We start from the raw sequence: 24342 nt of genomic DNA on the forward strand, positions 1-24342 counted from the left end.
AGACTAAATTGTCTTTTGTGTTTTTTCGTTGGGGCTTTGAAGCGGACTGGGACTTTGGAACCACCATCGTTCGAGGGGAGAACCTAGGGAGGGGGCACCGATTTGGCGAGGAGGGAGAGAGGAGGGTGTGGGGGCAACAGTGCCGGCAACAATGGCAGTGCCGTTAGTGACAAGGGTGAGGGGAGGGATGTGGTAGGAGGAGGAGGTGCCGGTGGCACGCTTGCAAGGGTTGGGAAAGGATGGAGATGGGAGTAGGAATGGCGGTGGATGCGACGGTAGCGGCGGCAGCAAAGGAAGAAGGAAGAGGCATCGAGCAGATGGTGCTCATAGGCATCTGCTCGGTGTTCGCCATTGGTCTTTTCGTCCGCATCGCCATCACCGTCACCATCAAGAACCGCCCTCTCCTTGACCCCCTTCTCTTCTGCACTCCCATCGTGGTAGGAGGAGGTGCTGGTGGCACGCTTGCGGAAGGTGGGGAAAAGATGGAGATGGAAGTGAGAATGGTGGCGGATGCGATGGTAGTGGCGATAGCAAAGGAGGAAGGAGGAGGCGTTGAGCAGATGGTGCTCACGGGCATCTGTTCGGTGTTCGCTATCGATTTTTTTGCCTGCATCGCCATCGCTGTCACCACCAAGAATCGCCCTCTTCTTGATCCCCTTCTCTTTCACTCACCTACCGTTGTCCCTCTAGTCCCCCCTTTCCCGATTACCCTACCCTCCCCCTGGATCTCGAGAACTCCAAGGACCTCCATCCTGCTTTCTTTCGATCCCTCATCCATGCCCTCGCCGGCCTTTGTGACCCCCTCCTCTGCTGGGCACAATCCACTCCCCCCCTAACTGCCATCCATCTAATGGCTGGACAAGTGCCTAGATGATTCGGTGGTGTTGGTGTGCTTCGAGAGCTAGTAGGTCTTGGTGCCGCCGCAGGCGGAGGCACTGGTGGCGGGGCTGGAGCAGAGCAGGGGGCGAGGATTGTCTGTCATGAGAGGGGCGACGGCGATGCTGGTGGGCTTCGAGGGATGGGTGGTGGGACGGGGCCTGGTGGCATGGGAATAAGCCCTGCAGGTGACGATTCTAGCGTTTAATAGAAGGGAAGGTTCCACATTTTTTTTACATACTTTATTCAAAGCTATTTTTGTTATTTCAAAAATTTATAATGACGTGAAAATGAGATTCAAGTTAATATTAACAGAACGGCTAACGACAAGGGTTGGATTGTAGGGTTGACTAAAATATTGAGGATAAACTGTAGGTTTTTAAAACTATTGGATATACCTATAATTTCAGTCTATTTTTAAGAAGATTTTTATAATTTATCCCAAAAAAATTATGTTGGGCATCAAAAGACCCTTGCGGCTACTTACCTAAACAAAGAGCCATTATTGGCCTTTTGGAATGGGACTTGGCACCAAAAACCATCGGCTGACGCTGCAATTAAGGGCTGATTTGGCCATGAGCTAAATAATTACTCCCATAGCATATCTAAGAGCTTAGTTTCTTATGATCCTATAAAAATATCCAAGTTCTATCCACTACATAGCTATGTACTCCCATGGATTCTTATAGTGTAGCTCAAGCTTCACCCATAAGCTTGAGCTAGCTGATAACTTGTGCAAAAGATCTAGTAAGAGCTAAAGATTTAGGTTTAATTATTTTAAAAATCTTAAATTTTTTTGAGGATCTTTATTATTATTCTGAACTTCGATTCATCACGATTAGATTCTCAAATTTTTATAATGTTGCAATTTCTCCGTAGAGTGCTATTTCTATCTGATGATCGTGATAAAAATATCACGTGCTATCATGTGATACGTAATGAAAGTTGATGTAGAATTCTAAATACTTTCTTCTCCTTTTTTTTTCTTTTAGTTAGGATTTTTGCTTTCAATTTTATCACTTTCTCACCACTGCTATCTTTTCTAAAACTCGACCACCTTTTATACTACTGTTGGCACCTCCCTATATACTATCATCATCTCTAAATCTTTCTTCATGGAGACTACAACCACCATAAATACTGCTTCCATCACCGTCCTTTTTATCAAGTGTTGAAAAATTTGAACTTTGAGATCACAGAGATCTTAGTTTCTAGGTTTGTATTGATTTGAATTATTGGTTCATTTGATTTGTAGCTAATCTTATAAACTTACAAAGCTAATCTTGGAGAATCTAAATTTTAAAAGAAGTCAAAAAAAGATTAGAACAACCTATCCTAATCCTCCATGCTTTGTTCTCCCATCTTCTTCTTCTTAGATGGGTCATACTCATTTTTAAAGTAATTAAGCCAAAGATTTATTGCGGCTTTTTTTTTTGGGTGGAAAGGCACAGAGCTTTATCAACAAGATAATATGAGCAGTCACAATATCCCTTCATTAACGAGATTTCTTGGAGCATTAAATACATACAAACCAAGATAGGTAAACTTGATACATTGTCGGTGGCATCAGCCGGAGTTAATTAACTATAAGTGAGGATGCTGCTTAAGGGTGAGACCACATGATCATAACATAACAGATAACCAGCCAAAGGACAGAGATAAGAAATATTAACTGCAACATAAAAACATATAGCTCGTTGTGAAATAAAAATTGAACCCAGGAGTTACCTGCAGTACACAGGGCTGATGAGCTATGCAGCAAATGGACTGACTTTGAGAAAGGATTGGACTTGATGACCGGGACACAGGGCTGATGAGCTATGCAGCAAAGGGGTGGATGGGAAGGAGAACCCAACTTACAACACAGTAGTCCAGCCACAAGGAAAATCGGCCATACAAACAAAAACCCAGCGAAGAACTCAAGGACCATTGGCAATATCATCGCAGTTGGAGTATAATGTTGAGTACATAACTGACTTTGTTGCTGCCGGAGAGCTAATCTGATTTAGACCGTTGAGTTGGAGTCACCGAGAGTGAGAGAAAGACGGTTGCAAGATGGCCGAGCGAGACCTCTGAGCAGGATGCCGATGCCTAGTCCTCAATCGATTCTACGAGCTAAATCCTACAAAACCATCAAAAATAAAAAAAATCCTTATACTTGGCTGGGGGGAGGGGGTCCTTGACGGTAGACCCTACGATACCTAAATCAAGCTCCTGCGGAAGCAAACAAAGGAGGTTCGAGCTTTTCTAAAGAGTTTGGCAAGGGAATCGAGTATGAAGTAGAGTAAGTTTAAGTGAGAAAGTGGAGAATGTAAGTTCAGAGGATGCCATGTAGAGGTGGAGTTTAGAGATGGAGTCAAAGCTGCTCAGAGCTTTAAGGAGGGAGAGATGGATTCTAGTTCATATGGAACCCATCTCAAGGAGATGGCCTATGGAGTAAGAGTCCGCCCCATTTCCTCTCTTTTTTCTCCCATCTTTCTCTTACTTGAAGGGTCCTAGGGAGTTGGATTTTATAGGTGAAGATGGGTATCTATCGCCTTCCAGATCAACATGTTTTATAACTGAAAAGTGGAAGTCATGTAGATGTACTCTGGCTATTAGAGAATAACGGCTTCATATATTTCGGAGTTTATTGAGATCACAGATCTCACCGAATCGATGAAGAAGCGTGGCAGCAAAATGACCAGCTGCTTATCGTCTAACGGATGGAAGGCTCTGGAGTTCTTCTAAGCATGGTTGTTGGAGTCCACGTAGCAGAGGCTAGATAAATGGTCCCTCATGCATTGTCAAGGACACATGTAGGGCCATCATGGGGCTGCAGTGCCGCAATAGATAGTCCATATTGGGATGCACCAGATTTGATAGCACAGCATTGACATAATCTGAAGGTAGAACGCTGTCTCAATGAGCCATCCCAAGAAGATCCGAACATGTTGCTAAGAAACCAAGGACCCCCACCTGTCATCATAGTTTTCCAGAGTGTCCTGAAAGGTAGAAAACCAATAGAGCTTATAATTAAGAGTTCAAAGGAAGGAAGCCGATTCATATCAAAAAAAAAAAAAAAAAAAAAGAAAAGAAAAAAGAAGGAAGGAGGCCGATGCTGAGATTAAATAACACTAGAAAGTGCATGGGGTGATGTTGAATCCCGTTTGATAGGTATGATTGAGATGTCCAATCAGCTGTTATTTTTGGCTTCCTGTAATTCAACTTGTGCAACATACGTAGCTTTCAATTCCATTAACTTCTGCCAGGGGAAATTTCCTCTTGCAGCAGTTTGATTACTGTTTTTACTTCTGATCTCCATGCCTTTCTTAGCCTCTATTATTCTCCTATTTTTTTTGCTGTATTTTCCAGCATTTGTTCTCATTGTGTTTCCCGTGCATCCTCTTTGTAACTTTGCTTCTGTAATTATTTGTTTTTCAATAAGATTGCTGGTGACTAATGGGTTAAAGTGCCCAATAGACTCCAATTTCATCCCAAAAAAAAAAAAAAAAGATCCATTAACTTCAATACAACACTAATGAGAAGATACCATCTCAAAAACAGACGTCTCATAAACGGACATTAAAGGAGTTTTGTGTTGTATGGTATGGTAGGTAGACGCATAGGATGCTTGAGAATCCAAAGAGCAATGAGTTATCATGAGTCTTGAAGTGGTCCGCAAGGAGATGCCATGTAGAGATGGAGTCAGAGCTGCTTAGAGCTTTAGGGAGGGAGAGATGGATTCCAATCCATGTGGAACCCATCTCAAGGGGATGGCCTATGGAGTAAGAGTCCGCCCCATTTCCTCTCTTTTCTCTCCCATCTCTCTTACCTGGAGGGCCATAGGGAGTTGGGTTTTATAGGTGAAAGTGGATATTTATTGCCTTCTACATCAATATGTATTGTAATTGGGAAGTGGAAGTCATGTGGACGTACTCTAACTATTAGAGAATAATGGCTTCACATATTTCGGGGTTTATGGAGATCACAAATCTCACTGAATTGAAGAAGAAGCATAGCAGCGAAATGGCCAGCTGCTTATCGTCTGGTGGATGGAAGACTCTGAAGTTCGATTATAAAAATCCATGTAGCAGAGGGTCTCTAGCACGCCATCAAGAATATGTGTAGGGCCGTTATAGCGTTGCAGTGCCACGATGGATGGTCCACATTAGGATGCAGCAAATTTGATAACATAGCATTGACATAATCTGAAGGTAGAACGCCGTCCCAAGAGGATCCGAACATGTTGCTAAGAAACCAAGGAACCGCGCCTGTCATCATAGTTTACCAGGGTATCCTGAAAGGTAGAAAACCAATAGATCTTACCATTAAGAGTTCAAAGGAAGGAGGCCGATGCCGAGATTAAATAACAGTAGAAACTGCATGGGGTGATGTTGCATCCCGTTTGATACATGTGATTGAGATGTCCAATCAGCCATTATTTATGGCTTCCTGTAATCCAACTTGTGCAGCATACGTAGCTTTCAATTCCATTAATTTCTAACAGGGGAAACTTCCTCTTGCAGCAGTTTGATTACTGTTTTTACTTCTGGTCTCCATGTCTGTCTGAGCCTCTGTTTTTCTCCTGTTTTTTTGCTGTATTTTTCAGCATTTGTTCTCATCGTGTTTTCCTGTACATCCTCTTTGTAACTTTGCTTTTGTAAGTATTTTGTTTTCAACAAGATTGCTGGTGACTAATGGGTTAAAGTGCCTATTTGTCTCCAGTTTCATCCAAAAAAAAATCATATACTTCAATACAACACTAATGAGAAGATACGATCTCACAAACAGACGTCTCATAAAGGAGTTTTGTGTTGTATGGTATGGTAGGTATACATGCTTGAGAATCCAAAGAGCAATGAGTTATCGTGAGACTAGTCTTGAAGTGGTCCGCAAGGACGAGAGGGCCCTTCTCAAAGGGAAAAAAAAAAAAACAAACAAAAAGGGGGGGCCAAAAAAAAAAAAAAAAAAGGAAAGAATAAGAGGGCCGCCGGAAAAAGACACGACACTAGCGGAGAAGCATTTCCAGCGGCAACGACGGTTTAGGTAAGCGGATCCGTGCCGAAATCATTTCCTTTAAAATCTGGAAGTTAGAACGGCGTTTACGCCGGATGGCAGACCGTGGACTTTGGGAGGCTCCTGCCCACAGGAAAGAGAACGCGAAAAGAATGCGGCGACAGCATAAAACATTCCCCTGCCTCAAATAAAAGCTCGAGAATCTGTGATAACAAGCAGGGGATGTCTGGCATCAGTCTCAAAACCATCCAATAAAAATAGGGCTGAAATTGGACGTTGATTAGATACCAATATATTTATATCTATATTTATTTTATCAGATAAATATCAAATTTTTACGTAGATACATATATTAATCGGATATAAAAATTTATATCTATATTTATTTTAAAAAGATGCAGACGCAAATTGGATACTAGAAGTATCGATGCAAGTACAGATATAAGTCGGATAATTAAATTTTATGACTATTGAATCAAAAATATTATTAAATGAATAATAAATCAAGTTAATGATATGTTAATATGGATATATATTTCTCTTAAAAATTAATGATTGATATATAAAATTAAATAGGATTATAAATAGAATCAGATATGAATGTTTAGATGCTCAAATTTCTATGCATATTTAGATAAATTTAGATACGAAAATGGATATGGACTGATAATATCTTATCTACTTTCACCCCTAAATAAATCAAGTTAATTATCTAGAAGTAAGAAGTAAAAACAAAATTTTAAGATAGAAAGATCAAATATAACTAAGGAAGAAAAATATCTAGAGGATTAGTAGCTTATCATCTTGCAACCAAGAGATCTCCATCACCACCAAGGACTCTACCAATAAGCCTCATCTCCGATCCTAGAATGTACTAAAAATATAGGATAATATTTCGAGCAAACACAAGTTTATAATGTGCACTCAAGCGAAATCAACTTTATTGAACGGTTATGTTGGAATTTATGAAAATAAAAAAATATAAAAAATCAAGTTTCAAGACTACTAAAACAAATAAACTTACCATAAGGATGCTTCTAGAAGTAAAATAGATCCAACGCCGTACTAACCATCGTCTAAACGATATAATAATTGTTGTCTGATACCTTCCACTTCGACCTAGATGGGAATTCTCCCAACTTCGGACTTTTGGAACTCAAGTTAGATATGATGGTGGGTTTGCTGCCATTAGAAGAAGTCGGGCAACATATACAAACCACCATCCAGATACTGACGATTCCTGGTCTTGGACTACGTTACACTACTTCGATATTTTGCCCATAACTTTCTCCTTCAAGCTTTGATTGTGATGATTCAAGAGGTGTTAGAAAGATTACTCTAATGGAAGTGGCTTGAGATTAATATTTAATCTACGATAATCAAGATGAAGCCATTTTTTCAAATGATGTGCACTGAAGTACATCTCGCACTGCAACTTGACTAATTTTACAAAATGTTGAGCCCTTTAGGCACTTGCAAATCAAGCATCGCCTTGTAATTTCTCCATTTGGTCAAAGGATGATAGGGAAATTGCTTTGGAGCCTCGTAATATTAGAAGGTGTGAATTCGGTCCTTGATCCTGTTGTAGTATGATTCTCAATGCATCCTTGATATCCTTTTATCTCTTATGATATTTAGCCTATTTTAACCTTCACCTTAGGCCTTTCATTATAGTATTTGATATTTAAAAGGTCAATATCATCATGTCATAGGTTCAAGCATCAAGCTTTCAACTACTAGGGCAACACTTGAGAGGTCCTTAAGCTATCAGCATGATGCTCATCTTAGTACTAATGCCATCCCCCAAGGGCGAGAAGAGGAACAGAAGATTCGAACGGAGGATGTGGCAGAGGAGATTTTGGAAAGGGTACCACGCAAGTTCTGAAAGAGCCTTAATAGAACCAAATCAAAACTCTAGCTCATCCTTGCTTTGTCTCGACCGTTCAAATGACATCCAAGGACAAGTGCAGCCCTATGTAAGGCTCGAAAAGCACCAAAAGTATCCAACCGTCTCTTGCACTTCTATCGTCATGTGCTAGCTTTCTCTCTTGTATATTTGTACATAAAATTATTTTAAAAAAAAAAGATACATGTGAAAGAAAATATGAATAATTATATTCTTTGTTTAGTAATAGTTATTTAATTTATACATGATGCAATTCTCTTGTTTTTCCTCCTTACAATAAGGAACAAACTAATTGAAATATATTTTAAATATCTAACGCAAAATTTGACTTGGGCATAAATTAGGCAAAGACTTGGAATAAGCCTTTGTAGCAGCTAGATAACCTTTAGGTTGTGTTTGGTACATCGTCAGACAATTTTGGAAGGTAATATGAATTATCTTTAGGATAGATTGCCATCATTAAATTGTTAGTAATATTGATTATTATATTTGGTACATAGGAAATATTACAGTAAAATTACTGAAAATCTTAATTGACATGTTTGGTATGACAATTAAATTACCGGTAATGTGAAATCAAAATTTTAAAATATTTTAATAATTTTATCCTGATGCTCTTTCTTTTTTCTAATGAGAAATAACGGAAGTGATGTGGATGTGGTGGTGATGCAGAGAAGTGGTGGGCCAAGGGCTGAGGAGGAGGGTTCGGCAATTGGTTTTGTATGATTTTTTTGATGGATAATTTTATCCAAAATTTTTATTACAATATTACCAAAGAAGTGGTAATCTGGATAGCCATTCCTCTCTCAGATAATCTACATTGTCTCCCATGAGGCAATCAGGATTGCCAAGATAATCTAAATTACCACTCAAAAAATGTGCCAAACGTAGTAACCCAAATTACCATATTAAATTGCTAACAATCTGGATAGATTGCTGGCTACTAAATGCAACCTTAGGGATGGCAATCGATCGGATTGGGCAATCCAGCAACTGAAAATCCTACACACATATTTGTCTCGGATCGAATCAAGCAGAGATGCGAGTCGGATTAGGTTGGATAAATAAAAAAAGATGGATCGGATTGGATACATATAAATATTATAAAATAATTATAATTTTAAAAGAAAGATATATATTAAGGTTATATCCGATCAGATTTGAGACATGGCATACCATTATGCATATCTAATTTGAACCCACTTCAGATATTTTTTCAGAACCTAAAATTACCATCTCTAATAACCTTTGTAAAATAGGCATAGTCTTACATGTGGTGAGCAAAACTATTTTAGTGGTACTTGTCCCAAGCTATCCCTTTATTCTTACAATTTTGCTTTTTTTCAAAGCAGTCCTCATATAAAATCTCTTCCAAATACTATATTCCAACAAGATTGAAATAAATCATGGCATAAGTATTTTCATAGTATAACCTGGCAAATTCCCATCTATCTTATTCTTGAACAAACTCAACCAAAGAGTTCGCATCGGGTAAGTAATGAGAATGTCCAAAGAAAGTCAATTTAATTTTTATATTCCATTCTCTTGCAAATATTTTTTTTAGGAAAAACAAAAAAAGGATGATGCCAGCAATCACAATCACATTTGGCTAGATCAAAGGCTTTTACCTCACAAATTGATTAAAAGCATGTTTCCAAACAATCGATTTAGCTTTTATCTGCCATTGGTTTGCACCGTTGAATTTGGAGAGAGACTATGCTTCATTAATTGCCGGTCAATTTAGGTTGGTCTATTAATAAGTACCCTACGTGGAACCACTTTAGTATGGCTTGACCAAACTATGGATAGGATTGGAATCCATCAGCTCTCTCTCTCTATCTCTACGGAGGTGGACCAATATCCGCGGGTTGGTTTGGCTCATCCTGCAGTGTTGTCTGAATCAGGCTTAGTCTGGAATTATTGGTTGATGTGAAGCTAGATTAAGCTTTAGTTATACGTTATAACGTTATTCGTGCATTTGTTGATTGCTTAAACGGAGGCAATAGAAACTGACAAGTATTCACTATCATATGAAAACTCTTGAGTGCGCGTCTCTAACTCAGAGTTCCACTCCACCTCCACCCCTCTGGACCCTACCTTTCAGGAAGGTCATTGAATGTGCTAAATATTGGTATCTAGCTAGTATATGAACAAGATTCAGGTAATAAATGGGTCATACCAAATCATCCCAGGCCATTGCCACTACATTATTTTAATGAGTAAATTATAATTGCAGCCTACGATTGGTCAACTTGAATGTGACTCTCACAGTCTCACTTTGAGGTTTGAACTGTGTTGGGGTAGACATGTATTAAGTCTAGTAATGCTAGAGCTGCCAAACACTTATCCAATTTCAACTTGCACAGTCAAGAGCTTATGCAGCTATCCAAAACAACCCAATCTCAAATCAGCATAAATTCGTAACATTAAACCCAATTGATCATGTCGGTATGTCACTCGAGTCTGTCTTAAGTTACATTTGGAGATTTTAGTCTCGATACTCGAGTTTAAACTTTTGAATTTTGAAATTTGAGACATTTTAACTAGGTACTTGGATGTCAAAGACAGAGTTCAAGAAGAGTGTGTTTGGTTGCGAGAACTTTTATGGAAAAGAAAAAGAAAGATTGGAAGATTTCATGGAAAAGAAAAATTGTTTCAAGAAATTAATGACAAACTTTCCAAATTTGTTAACTTTGTAATGAAGCATGATTTAGAAAATTCTATTGGAAATAGATGTTCTTAATTTTATGCTCTGCACACAGCACAATCAAATGTTTAATGCTATAAAATTATAAGTTGCAATTTCATGTAACATCAAAAATCATTTCATATGGTAGCATCCCCCTCCTTAGCATTTCACATTTTCAATAAAAGATTTCTTTGTCGCTACTTCGCTTTTGGCCATCTTAGCACGGTGTTTCATCTAACACTAGAAGAAATTTTTTTTTTTTTTCTAAAGAGATTATCGAGATTCTAGAGCCTCCAACACGTCTGAATGCGACCAACTAGACTTGGATCAAATTCCATCACATGAACTTTGAAAATAAATCAGGTCAATTTTGCACTCGGAAAATCTATGTTTTGCACCGTCACAAAATCTCAATACATCACTTGCAGTTGATTAGATTGTCAAATAAGCAAGCAAGATAGTCATGAGTAGCTTGAACTACATATATCAAAGCCTCAAGAATATTTCAATTCTTTTTGTTGGGGATGTCTGACCAGGATACCATCTTCATAGGATCTTTTCGATACCACTTGATGCAGCAGAAAAAAATAAAAACAGAAACACAATCAAATACGTGGATTAGCCAAAAGGCTCGTCTCCACGAGACATGCAAGCTTCACTATGAAAAAGAGAAAATTACAAGAGGAGATCACACCCTCAACCTTCACACACCCAATCTCTCTCTCACAAGAAGCTCTCTCTCACAAAAGTTTTCTCTAGAAAGACCTCCTGAATCCCTAAAGTGATCGTTGTTTGCTGCTTGACAGTCTGCCTGAAACACTCCTACCTCTGCTCTCTGTCGGTGCCTCTAGATTTGCTGCTGCTGCTGAACTCACTCTTGAAGGCATCTACCATGGTTTTAGGTTTTTGCCAAACCACCTTACGAGCCACTGTTTGTCCACAGGCTTTTAAATGCATCAAACAGGGCTTAGATCGGAATTAGACTTCGATTATAACTCAAAGAAGTCTCTCGATCCGTTCGATTAAGACCGCAACATTCCACGACCATCCGATCACGCAATCCCGCACCCGGTCCATGCAATAGTGCCATGGATCGCGAGAAACGGTCTCAAAACACCGTCGATCTACGATGGACCATGATAAGCGGGCGAGAAATGCCCCGTCGATCCACCGTGGCTCCCATGAACCACCGATCTATGCATCGCACGTGGACCGCATGAGAAATCGACATGGGCCACGCCTGCATGCGCCTGCCTGGGCCTGGGTTGTGCCCGCATGCGTGCTCGCACATCCACACGCTCACAGCCGGTATGCACGCTTGCTTAGCCAGCCCGCCGTCGGCCTCCGTCACTTCGTGAAACGTGCCACCTTCTTTCGCACGTGCCTTCTTCATCTAGACTCTTTTTTGGCTGATCTTGGACTCGTTGGATTCTGTTCATCGTCGTGGACCTTGCTGTGGGTTCAATATAAATCAAATCTCAAGGCATCAAATCCTAACAATTTCTATCTCGACTCGATATTCGACCTCCTCCTAACTCTGAGAGCTTCTGGATCTCCTCGTCCCTATGTCTTGGGGCAAATGCCTGCTGATTATGGATGGATAAATATGTGAGTGAAGCTAGACCGCTCGATCTCATATTCATTATATGATGTACTCCTTCTGACTTGAGATCTGCTCGAGATATCCTCCTGCAGTAGTAGGAATCTTATCTTGTGATATTGCCTCTCATCCTCCCAAGTCTCATTTCTCGTGCCCAATCGACCTCCACCTGGAGGCTAGAGCTCCACCTTGCTTTGGGCTCCCTCTGACTCCTGAAACTCCACCTCGCACTAGGCTCCCCGTCAAGTAGCAATATCCTCTCATCCCATTCTTCTCCTCCAGAATAATCCTATCATCGTGCAACACCTTCAGAATTCCTCTACTAGCTACCGTCCTATAGCCTTTCGAATTTAATCTGCTCAGTGAGATAAGATTTTGCCTGAAATTGGATATGTATCCAACCTCTCTCAGTTTTCTCACTGCACCATCATGTGTCCTCCAACTGACCGTCTTGATGCCTCTAATTGCACAGCTCGATCCATCCGATAGATAAACAGTGCCCTCACGCTCTCCAGAGAGTCAAACTGCTCTTTTTTGCAATATACATGATAGATACATGCAGAATCTAAAATTTATTGTTGGAAAGAAGTAGATACCTCATCAGATATCTACAGGACATCATCTTCTGATTCGCTACTGGCCGTCACTGCAGTAATCCTCATCCGATCCTTGAGTTGAGAGCAATCTTTGGCTAGATATTCCAACTCATCACATTGAAAATATCTGGTCTTGCTCAAGTCCCTCATCCTTAACTTAGACTGCCCTCGTCACGATCTCCTGTCACTCCGTTTGCCACCTCCTACTCCTTTAGAAACTATCAAAGCTGAGCTGCCGCCTGAGCTCGAAGCTAGATTTTTCCTCCTGAGAACCTCGTTCTGAAGAATCACGACGGTAACTTTGTCCATTTTGATGGTGCTTTTCTCTACTAGAAGAACAGTCACTAAGGATTCATGAGAAGGAGGAAGCAATGCTAGCAAGACCAGCATCCTGATCTTCTCTTCAACTTTCTCACCAACGCTGAAGAAGTTGGTGAGGATCTTCTAGAAGTGGCCGAGATGCTCCAATACGCTATGTCCCTCAGTCATCCGTAGTTGATAGAACTGCCTTCAAAGAAAAAGAGTGTTGGTGAGAGATTTTATCATGTACAACTCCTCGAGCTTCGACCACAGCATCATCGGAGAAGTCTTGTCAAGTACATATATCATCACTTCATTCGTCAGGTACATGTGGATGGTACTCACCATCTGTATCTGTAGCCACTCCCAAGTCTTCTTCTCCATAGTGTCTGGCTTCTTCTCGTATAAGAGAGCGTCAATCAATCCTTGCTGGATGAGCATGTCCTTCACCTTTGCTTGCCACAAGGAGAAATTGCTCTTTCCATCAAATCTGTTGATCTCCACCCTGATTGAGCCTGTTTCCTCCATCTTCAATCTTGATCACCACCGCCGCAACCTGCATCTTGGTATACCTCGCTCTGATACTACTTGTTGGAGATGTCTGGCCAGGATACCACCTCCACAAGATCTTTTCGATACAGCTCGGTGCAGCAGGAAGAAAGAAGAAATGAAAATAGAAACACAATGAAATACGTGGATTAACCAAAAGACTCACCTCCATGTAGCATGCAAGCTTCACTATGAAAAAGAAAAAATTACAAAAGGAGATCACATCTTCAACCCTCGTATATCCAATCTCTCTCTCACAAGAAGCTCTCTTCCATAAAAGTTCTCTCTCTAGGAAGACCTCCTGAACCCTTGAAGTGATCGCTGTTTGCTGGCTGACAATCTGCCTGAAGCACCCCTGCCTCTGCTCTCTGTCAATGCCTCTCAATCTACTTCTGCTGCTGCCGAACTTGCTCTCGACTGCATCTATCACAGTTTCAGGTCTCTGCCGAACGACCTTACGAGCCACTGTTTGTCCACAGGCTTTTAAACATATCAAACAGGGCTTAGATCGAAATTAGACTTCGATTATAACTCAAAGAAATCTTTCGAACCGTTTGATTAAGACCGTAATATCCCACGGCCGTTCGATTGCATAATCCCACACCCCAATCCATGCAATAGTGCCATCGACCGTGAAAAAGGGCCTCAAAATGTCGCCGGTGCACGATGGACCGCGAGAAATGGGTGGGAAACGTTTGTCGGTCCACTGCGGCTCCCATGGACCATCGGTCCACGCACGGTGTGAGAAATCCATGCGGGCCATGCCTGCGTGCGCCCGCACATGTGCTCTCCTAGACCGGGGCCGCGTACCATATGCATCCGTGTGTCCGCACGCTAGGCCGCGTGCTCGTGGCTGGCCTGCACGCCATCGTACCCGCTCGCTCTACCACGGCTGCCACCAGCTTCTGTCGCTCCATAGATCATGCCACATTCTTTTACGCATATCTTCTGCATTTGGACTCCTTTTGGACTGATCTTGAGCTGGTTGGACTCCGTTCGTCATCGCGAACTTCATTGTGGGCTTAGTGTGGATCAAATTTCGAGATATCAAATCTTAATATTTTTTTATCTCTATTTTTAAATTACCTCTTAACTATTTTACCACCTCACATGCAACCATCACTGATACCTAAAAACACCCTTGTTGTTGGCCGCTTATACCAAAAATTCCTCACGTTCGCATCAGATTGATGCGATTGCTGATGATTTAGCCGTTGTCTCATGGATCGTACATACCAATATTGTTGTGCTGCATAGTAAAATGAATTGGCATGCAATTGAATGCCCCTCTAGAATTATTCTAGTCATGCAAAGGACAAAAATGTTAATATATGTGAAATAAAATGGGAGCTATTAAAGTGGCCCCAGCGCATCGAAATAGGAATAGGCCAAATAGTTCAGCCCTCATTTGATGCGGAGGTAGGTTTCATAGGCCAATGCAATAAGAGCTGCAGCCACAAAAACCATTGTAATAATATATTAATTCTTCAGCTTGGTAATTGGAATACCAGCGAAAGCATCAAGGGATGATTAGATATGCACATGATAAGCAGACTGAGATTCCAAAGACACTTTCATTTCATCAAAGCATGGTAGACTTTGCAATAACCAAAACCACATGGAATGAAATATTCTTTTTTGAAGATTTGCAAGGTATTTAATTTATTATTTCTAATAGAACAATATTTTCCTAGTCAACTAGATGCACATTGGCCATGAGTCTCAATTGCACCAAATTATTCTAACATACATGACATCCACTTGGATGTGCCAATGGGTCAAGCCAGCTATAAATTTTTCCAATGACATTTACAATTGCACGCTTCACCCTAACAGGAAATTTTCAATTGCTTCCCTCTCTTTCAACCTCCATGTGCATCATGAGGAACCCTATGAGTGGGTGCCAACAAAGAAAAGCTTTAATATATAATTGGACTACTAGGTAGTTGAGAGAAGATTGGCGCAGGTTCCGCCATGAACAATTGGGACTTTAATTTGATGAGTGGAGATATCCCAAATTGATCCCTGCAGTATTATAGACCTTAGTTTAGCCTTGTCCGGTGGGAATTCACTGAAAAGTTGCAACAACAGTGGGGTGGTCAGCCCCCTATAGTGGATGACTTGGCCAAAAGAATTGCCCACCCTATAGAGATAGTAGTATAGGTCAGTATGGCAAATTTTAAATGATAAGTAATAAACTCTGAACATTGGTTGATGGAACTAGTTTATTTTATCGTGTGACACATGCGAGTTAATTTTGGTGGCAAGCGATATAAATAATGGATGGATGACCATTCTATTCATAAACTATAGGTGTGCCCAAGGAGATGCTTGCTTAAGTTTGCACATCCATGTTAAATGGCAAAGGAATTCTTGACAAGGAAAAAATATGTCCCATGTCACTCCAATGCCTAAATCAGTCTGAACTCGTTAGTATGTCAACGAAAGATGTGGGATGTTGGATATAAGGCTGAAATCATGGTTGCTTGGCGTGCTCCATGGGTCAAGTAGGACGGCTGGATTCTTGTCCAGTTGTTGGTATCTTTCTTCTTGGTGCATGCGCTACAGGAGACCTCCTCAATTAAATTTTTCCACCAAATCTCTCACAAACAAAATATAAGCCTCGATTCTAGTTTTATAGGTACGTTCATAATCTCAACATTTAGCCAATGCGACAAGTGGCATAGCCTTCGGAATCCGTTTCTTCTTAAATGAGCTTCTTTCAATTTCAAAATAAATGCGATCGCAGAAGAAGCTAAGGGTCTGGATTTGCCAACTTGACCAAATACATACCACCAAACTTGACCCAACTAGAACCATTTTTGTTGTCGACCCAATAACTGATTAGGGTGTCGATAGAAAAAGCACGGATTCGGTTGAGCTATGAATGAGCCCAGCCTAAACTATAGTTGTTTGTTTTACGCTAGCTTTGGTTCATAATTGGACATAAGTATTTTACTAAAAACCTACAAGCAAATTAAATCATGGCCTCGGTTCGATTAAGATGCAAACTTGATTTTTCGAGCATATCTGAATTTCATGAGCCTGGCTTCTACCACCCAAGCCATTAACATCCCAGGCCAATGGGCCCACTTCTCATTTACATCCATACATCTAAGGTATATTTGTCCGAGGAGAGGAGGATAGGAATAGAAATGAGTGACTCCCATGTCAATTATTTGGTTGGAAGAAGTTCTATTTCTATCCTAATTCTAATAGAAAATAGGAACTTACTCTCCCGTAGTATTCAAATCTCATTTTGATTTTGATTTTTATTTCAATCATGCACCAAATATGTTGGAGGAGATGGTCATTCTAATTCCCATCCCAATCTATTCCGACTTCGGTTCCGAATCTAGTTGTACACCATGGCAGAGTGGGACTTTGTGTTGAAAGCCTTATTTATATGCTCAAGGACAAGGAAAGGTTTCCATCAGTTCGTAACTTGGCCAAGAAAATACTGTAGTGGGGACCAACTTGCTAGTTGTATCGGTCTCTCTATGCACGTGAGAGCTGCCGTCAAGGGAAAACCGGGTGGTAGGAGGTCAGCATTCTGTAGGAGAGGATTGCTTTCTCCAGTCGAACAAACCCTTCGGCTGTCGTTTTCGTCGTAGACAACTGGAATCCATTTGATTGGGCGGCCCAAATAGAAAAGATATGGCCCTCAGGCGACCCCATTTATTGTCTCAAGTGGTAGATGATTGCAAGAAAAGGCCGGGTTTCCCAGTCCTGCCGCCCTGCCAGCTAGTCGTAAATGATCCCAAGATCCTAATCAAAACACACGTCCCAAACTTGGACTTGCCCTCCTGAGCGCCGTCAGTGAATACCACTCAAAAGCAGCTTTAGGATAGGTGCAGGTCAAATTTAATGGCGTACATTTTGAACAAATTAACAATATTTCATACCCCTAGCTCCACTTGGAATTTGAGGATAAAATTTCATCTAGATTTAGTTATCTGGTAATGGGTGAAGTTCGTCGAGATCGATGATTGGTTGGTTGAAAAGATGGTGCATGTTTTTGGTTCTTCATTAACCATTCTGTTGGTATCTACCACTAGATTTGGTTGAGTCAATATAGAATTGTTCATTTATTTTTTAGAAAGAGGTTTATAGGAAAGAAAGTATACGACCAGAGATAGCGCCACCCTTTAAATTCCTGTATCCTTTTCTAAAACTCTTATGAAAACGGATTCGAGCTAAGGCCTCAAGTTTGATAAAGAAAGGGACTTTGCCAATAGCATTAGTTGAGTTAGATCAAGCATCTTGAGCCAATTCACATGTGCATACAAATGAAAGAATTCAAACTTGATGTTAAAGTGGACAGAGAATAGGATGAAGTTGCACTAATCATTTCTTTACTCAAATAAATTTTGTAAGGGTTAAGACATCAGTCATCGAGGTGAAAGTATAAAACCAACTTAGATAGTTGATTTACTTGGCCAAGGTGAAAAACAAAAATGAAATAATGAATATTTTTTTAAAAAAAAATTATTGAGATAATGGTTCCGGGATATCAAGGTATGGGCCAGTATCATGAATCTAAATTCACCAACTATTCTTGATGTTATTTCAACTTTTTACGTACAAACTTTACTAAAAAAAATAAAATGATGCCAGAGGAATTTAATCAACATATCTATGCTTATCAGCTGATACATTGAAAGTTATAAATTTGTACATAATGTCCTAAGGCAACTAGGCAAGATAACAAAGACTAAGATTTTCAATATATCATATTTGAGAGTGTTGATGCATACTTGGAGGCCTCGCTGAGATATAAACCCATGAAACTTCTAAGCTTTAGAGATCCAAATTTTAGTTCAGGCGGCATAAATTCTTGCTGCCTAAAATAAACAAGGCAAGAGCACAGGTTCAATTCTGCAAGATACCGTAAGTTCAATTCACAAGATATCAAACGAATAGTATTTTGGTACAATGAATTCTAGGCTAAGTACGCCTTTGATGAGATGCCTGGGTTGCTAGCTCACATCTTCTTCTCTTTTCGCTAGAAGATATTATGTCACCACTAAGGTTTAGCATTGACTAAGGGATAAGCCTACTCTACCGGCTTTGGTAGTGGTTTATTAGTTATTCCTCCTCATTGGAAGAGTGCTTTGTGGCTGTTTTATCTGCGGGTTCGGGATGTATGTTTCGCATGAAAGAATGATTGATCTTCTCTTACAACATTGGCTATTGGATCATGTCCTACACAAATTTAAAGCACATCGAAGTCCTCTATTCATCCATTTGCACTGATCTCGAAATGACCATTGCACGATCTAATGATGGTTTCCTCTTGATGAAACTCTCTTTCAAGCTAGTGTGACTCCTCTCCCGGGGAAGTGAGGGAATGCCATATTTTTCTCTTCCATCGGAGGAGACGTTTTCCTTTTTCTCTGCCCAAAATTGGATGGGTTACGGGGGATTGGGAAATTCATTGTACACCACCTGTGGTGCAGAAAATTCGACGTAAAGTATACCACTTTATCCTATTAAATCATGTAGTTATTATCTTTTAATATATATTTAATATTCATAATTTTATATTTTATTTTAAAATTTTGAATGACGAAAATATTTCCTTCATTTCAAAAAATTATAACACCCTATGCCGATATTATGACATCTTGCATTGAAATTATGATTTTCTGCATAGGATATCATAATTTTTTCACAAAATATCATAAAGAGAAAAAGATATTTTTATCATTAAAAAATTAATCATAATATCTACACAGGATGCCATAATTTTAACATAGGATGTCATAATATCAGCATAGGATGTCATAATTTTTTTGAAAGAAATGAAACATTTTCGTCATTCAAAATTTCAAACGAAAAAGTAAAACTGCGGGTATTAAATACATGTTGGAATGTGATAATTTTTTTATAGAATATCATTAAAAAAATATTTTTATTATTAAAAAATTAACCATAATATCGGTACAGAATATCATAATTTCAATGCAGGATGTCATGATATCGGCACAGGATATCATAATTTTTTCGGAAGATAAAGAATATTTTTATCATTTAAAATTTTAAATGAAAAAATAAAACTATAATATTAAATATATATTAAAATATAATAGCTACGTGATTTAATTGGATGAGATGGTGCACTCCATATTAGATTTTCTGCACCGCTGGTGGTGTACAGAGAATTTCTCGCGGGGGATTACGCCTGATTCAATTTCCACAAACGAGGACGTGGGCTGCGGCCCAGATTGTGGGCGTTGTTGCTGACTGGATCTGGCCTACTGCCACCATCCACATTGCCGTATCCATAGATGTTTGGTCCTTGGCCGTGGCTTCCCTCGCTAAAGTCCTCACTCTAATCCCATGGCTTCTACTCTCGTACTCCCCTTCAAAACCCCAGCTTGTTCAAACCTCTTCTCAATAGTTCCCCTTCTCTCCGGCTCCTCTCCAGGAATCCCACTTTGAACCTCCACCTTCCCCCCAGCTATCTTCTTTCAGGACCCATACAGAGAGGCGCACTCCTCCCATTGCCGTCTTCTTGGCTAACCAGATCTCGGGCTTGGACGAGGGAGACGGGAAGGAGGAGGAGACTGATGCCGGGACCCGTGTGGTCGATTGGGGCCAGCAACAAGAGGTCTTCGACGAAGACGACGAAGGAGCGGTTGAAGAGGATAGCAGCGTCGGTAGTAGTAATTCATCGGTACCCGCACAGGATTTGAAGCTTTTTTTCCGGCAATCTTCCCTTTGATGTCGACAGCGGGAAGCCCGCTGAGCGCTTCAGCATTGCGGAGGTGAGTGTGGGATTTACCAATCTCGTGCTTCATTTGGACTTTGGCAGCATGGCTTGGTAGGGACATGCAGTATTGTTACATAAAAGAGGAATCTTTCTTGGCTTTGGCAAAACATCGAATGAGTTCTGGGTGTTGTCACCTGTCGAAGAATTTGAAATAAAGCCGTCATTTTTCAGATCAGGTCTCACGTTGTTGCCTCAAAAAATTTCATCTTGTCCACACCAAAACCCTTGGCCGTGGCTGTTAAAATAATGGGCTAAATTTGATGAAGGCTGCCATTGCAACATCTGATGGAGAGAGTGGTATGAAGTAGATCCCGTTAACTGACCCTTTGGGTCTCCTTTAAAGAGATCTATGGTTCGACAAAAAAAATCCAAACCAGATGAAACCATTATGAAGGAGGTGAATCAGATAATAGAATGAGGGTGTAATGAATAACTCTACAGCATTAACATTCTAGGAACTTGTCAAGTAGATGGAAACATCCGGAGGCCAGGTGTTGAACACTCGATGGACCAAAAACTCTGTGAGTAGTAGGCAAGATAGGATGAAGATCAAGGTCATACCTAGATGGTCACAGAAAAATTAGTTTTTATAGGAAACGCTTTAGAGCAATGGGGAGACTGTTCATGGAAAATAGAATAGAAATTGGCTTAGGAAACTGTTCGAAAAAAAATGTAAGAAGGGTCTTCCATAAGAAAACCCAGAAACTAGAAAGAAGAGGCAAAGGATTTCTTACAAAAAGAAAGGCACAATAATGATCCCTGAGTGGGCTATACTAGCTCATGGATTCCCAAGCAGTATGAATCTTACTCAAAAGTCTTGACATGCCAGGCCATGGATGCCCCATTGCAAGGAACACTAGTGGATTTCGGTCCGGTTGCAGCTGGTGCCATAGGTGCCTGAAAAGAGTCTCAGGATCTGGAGAAATTGTTCGTTGCAATGGTGATACCACGTCAAATTTCTCACAATCCAATGAGAGTGCCTGCATTTCATCGAGTGCCGTGTATTTCATCGATTCTCATGAATGATGTCCTACACTAGCCACCAATTCCTGACTTTTGATTGGGTCATGACAACTTTGATGTGGTATCACCACTGCAACGAATATCTTCTCCTAGACCTGAAAGCATATGCCAAAGTGAATGCTTATAACAATATGCTACAGAAGCAATAGTTGACTCATCATGGAATGTGCCAGACATTGCGAATGCTGATATTTTAGGAAGCTTCAAGTAATGCTGCGTGATGTAGTCCAATCAAATATTTAACACTAGATTCAAAATGATCAAGGAAATTCGGGCCCTCTTGTTTGTAGAGATTTGGTGATTTTTCTAGTGATTGCCTATGAAAATCCAATGACAGCAGCAAACGAGAAGATAACAATAGATTGGGCTCTGCATCAATTCGTTCCAACTGCGAATATCAAATATAGGGTTGTGACTATTTGCCTTTCCGAATCTTTGTGAAGATTGAAGGCAGTGATCAAAAGATTCTGGTACCATGAAAATGTTTAACACCCATTGTCGATGCACTGTCTCATTAGAATCGATAAACTTGTTCCTATTGTAAGGCTTATGGCAGATGATTATGACATCACTGTAAGCCATGTATGTATCAATCCTGTACATGCCATCTTTTATGGAATATACATAGCAAATGAAATAACGCAAAAAGGAATAATGCACACAATACATGCATGTGTTATAGAGTTGTACAAATGCATTAGGCTACTGTTCCATCTCAGACATTAAGATAAAATAATATTAGGTATTATATCCATGACCTAAGAGGAAAAGATAGCTTAGAAGAGGGTTCAAGGCATATTACATGAATATCAGACAGACTAGATATAAGATGCAAAAGTTGTGAGTGCTGATTGCATTAATGCGCTGTTCATACTTTCTCTATATCCTGATATATGATTACCGTAGATAAACCTGTTATTTCTTGAATGGGGAATGTGTAACCTTTATTGGCTTGCCAAAATTTAACTCAAGGTTGTATGGTATCGTGAAATTCCATATTTTTTAGAGTTTCATGCTTCTCCCCAGATTATGATGGCATGCTAATGTTTTGAAGTCCTTTATTACATTGAGTTCTTTAAATCCTGTTCTGAGATGCTAATGTTTTGAAGTCCTTTATTACATTGAGTTCTTTAAATCCTGTTCTGAGTCTCAAAAGCACACTGGTACTACTTTTGTTAATGTGTTTTAGATGTTGATCTTTAAGTTTATTTTTCTAATTGTTTTTCTTTTAACCTTTTATCTGAAATTATACCATATTTATTAAATTTGTTACACGAGAATTGACTATGTAGGTTGTTTATGACCATGAGACTGACCGGCGTCGTGGCTTTGGTTTTGTGACAATGAGTGACTTTGAAGGATCAGAGAAAGCAACTAATATGTTTAACCACTATGTATATTAGTGAATTAAATATGTATTCTTGCTATTGATAGTTAAGCTGCATGGTTTTGAGGTTAAAGTTATCAGATTATAAAGGCTATGTATTGGTATATGATAATCATTTATGTTCTCCAAACTACTTGTTTAAACTACATGACATGGTAGCAAAAACCCTAGAGCAAGCCTTAAAGGTCATGCAAAGCCTATAAAATAACAAAATCTTCAACAATGCCAGAATTATCAAATCAATCATTAACTAGATAAATTCATTATTATCAAATAATAATATTTATAAAATTTAAATATCCATCTGGTATTGAAAAATTAACTAATAAATTAACTAAGAACTCCAATGCCCAAAACTCCATGCCTATCCTGATCAAGACTATGCATTCTGTAACTCTGAAAGGAAAGAAAGAATTGGGGATATGAACTTTACAGTCGAATAAAAATTTCATCACACTTATATCAATATAGTACGATAATTTAAAATAATGAGTAGTGTCAAAGAGAAATTATAAGCTACAAAATCTTATATTAGGCATCTAATATAACTCAATAATACAAACATAGATCATAAATCATATATTATCGTAAATTCATTATAAATATCATCAATGGATTTATATGGCTTTTAATTTATGTTTCATTAATATGATTCAAAATAATAGTTATCTTTTAGTTTTGGACTAGCTATGATCATGCTTCGACTTGTCACTTGCAAATCATAAACTATACTTCAGCCCACAGTAGCAAACTAAGATATCACGCTTCAGTCTGCAGTGGCAAATCAAAATATCCATGCTTCGGCTCATCCTGGCAAACTAAGGTATCATAATTTGACTCATGACTGGCACTTCAAGATGTCACAATCCAATTCATGATCGGCAATGTACATCATGGCTAGTTAAAATCCTCTTACACAAGCAATAACCATTTAATATTTTCATATTATATTTCTAGCTCAGTTTCAAAATGTCAAATATCTTATCCTCAGCAGCCAAAACGGTTAAATTGTGGTATATATATAATAAAGAATCATATATTCAATGTAAAGATAGAAATCATCATGCATAATATAAAAACATACATATAGTTGATCATGTAAAAGAATCATTATTTCTATTGATTTCAAACTCAGTATAATAATCGATCAACTCCTCGATTTACAAATCTGAGTATAAAGTGTTCTGCTCGATACTTTCTTGTATAGACAATCATATCTTTGTATAAGCTAGATCAATATAATAATCATAGATGACAGAAAAATTAAGATAGGTGACCATAATACTATAGATCTAGGACTATTCTTAGGATCAACCAATCAATCTGGATTTTTTCTAGATTCTAAATCCTCCATTGATCCACAGGGTATTTAGAGAGAAAAGAAAAGATAATAGAAGAAAGAGAGAGAGAGGAAAGAAAGCAATTTATTATTTCTCTCTCACTCTCTCTCTTTCATGTCTTCTTTTTTTTTTTGGCCATGAAAAATAAGGGAAGAGGACAGACCACCTTTGATGGCCGCGATCCTTGATGACAGTGAACTTGATGGCTCTGATGATGATGGCTCTAACCCTCAACAATCAAAGCAAGGTCATGTTCAATAAAAGCAGCGGGTCTAGTGGAAGAAAAAAAAGAGAAAGAAAGAA

The sequence above is a fragment of the Elaeis guineensis genome, chromosome 1 (assembly GCF_000442705.2).
Source record: "Elaeis guineensis isolate ETL-2024a chromosome 1, EG11, whole genome shotgun sequence".
Taxonomy (NCBI): Eukaryota; Viridiplantae; Streptophyta; class Magnoliopsida; order Arecales; family Arecaceae; genus Elaeis; species Elaeis guineensis.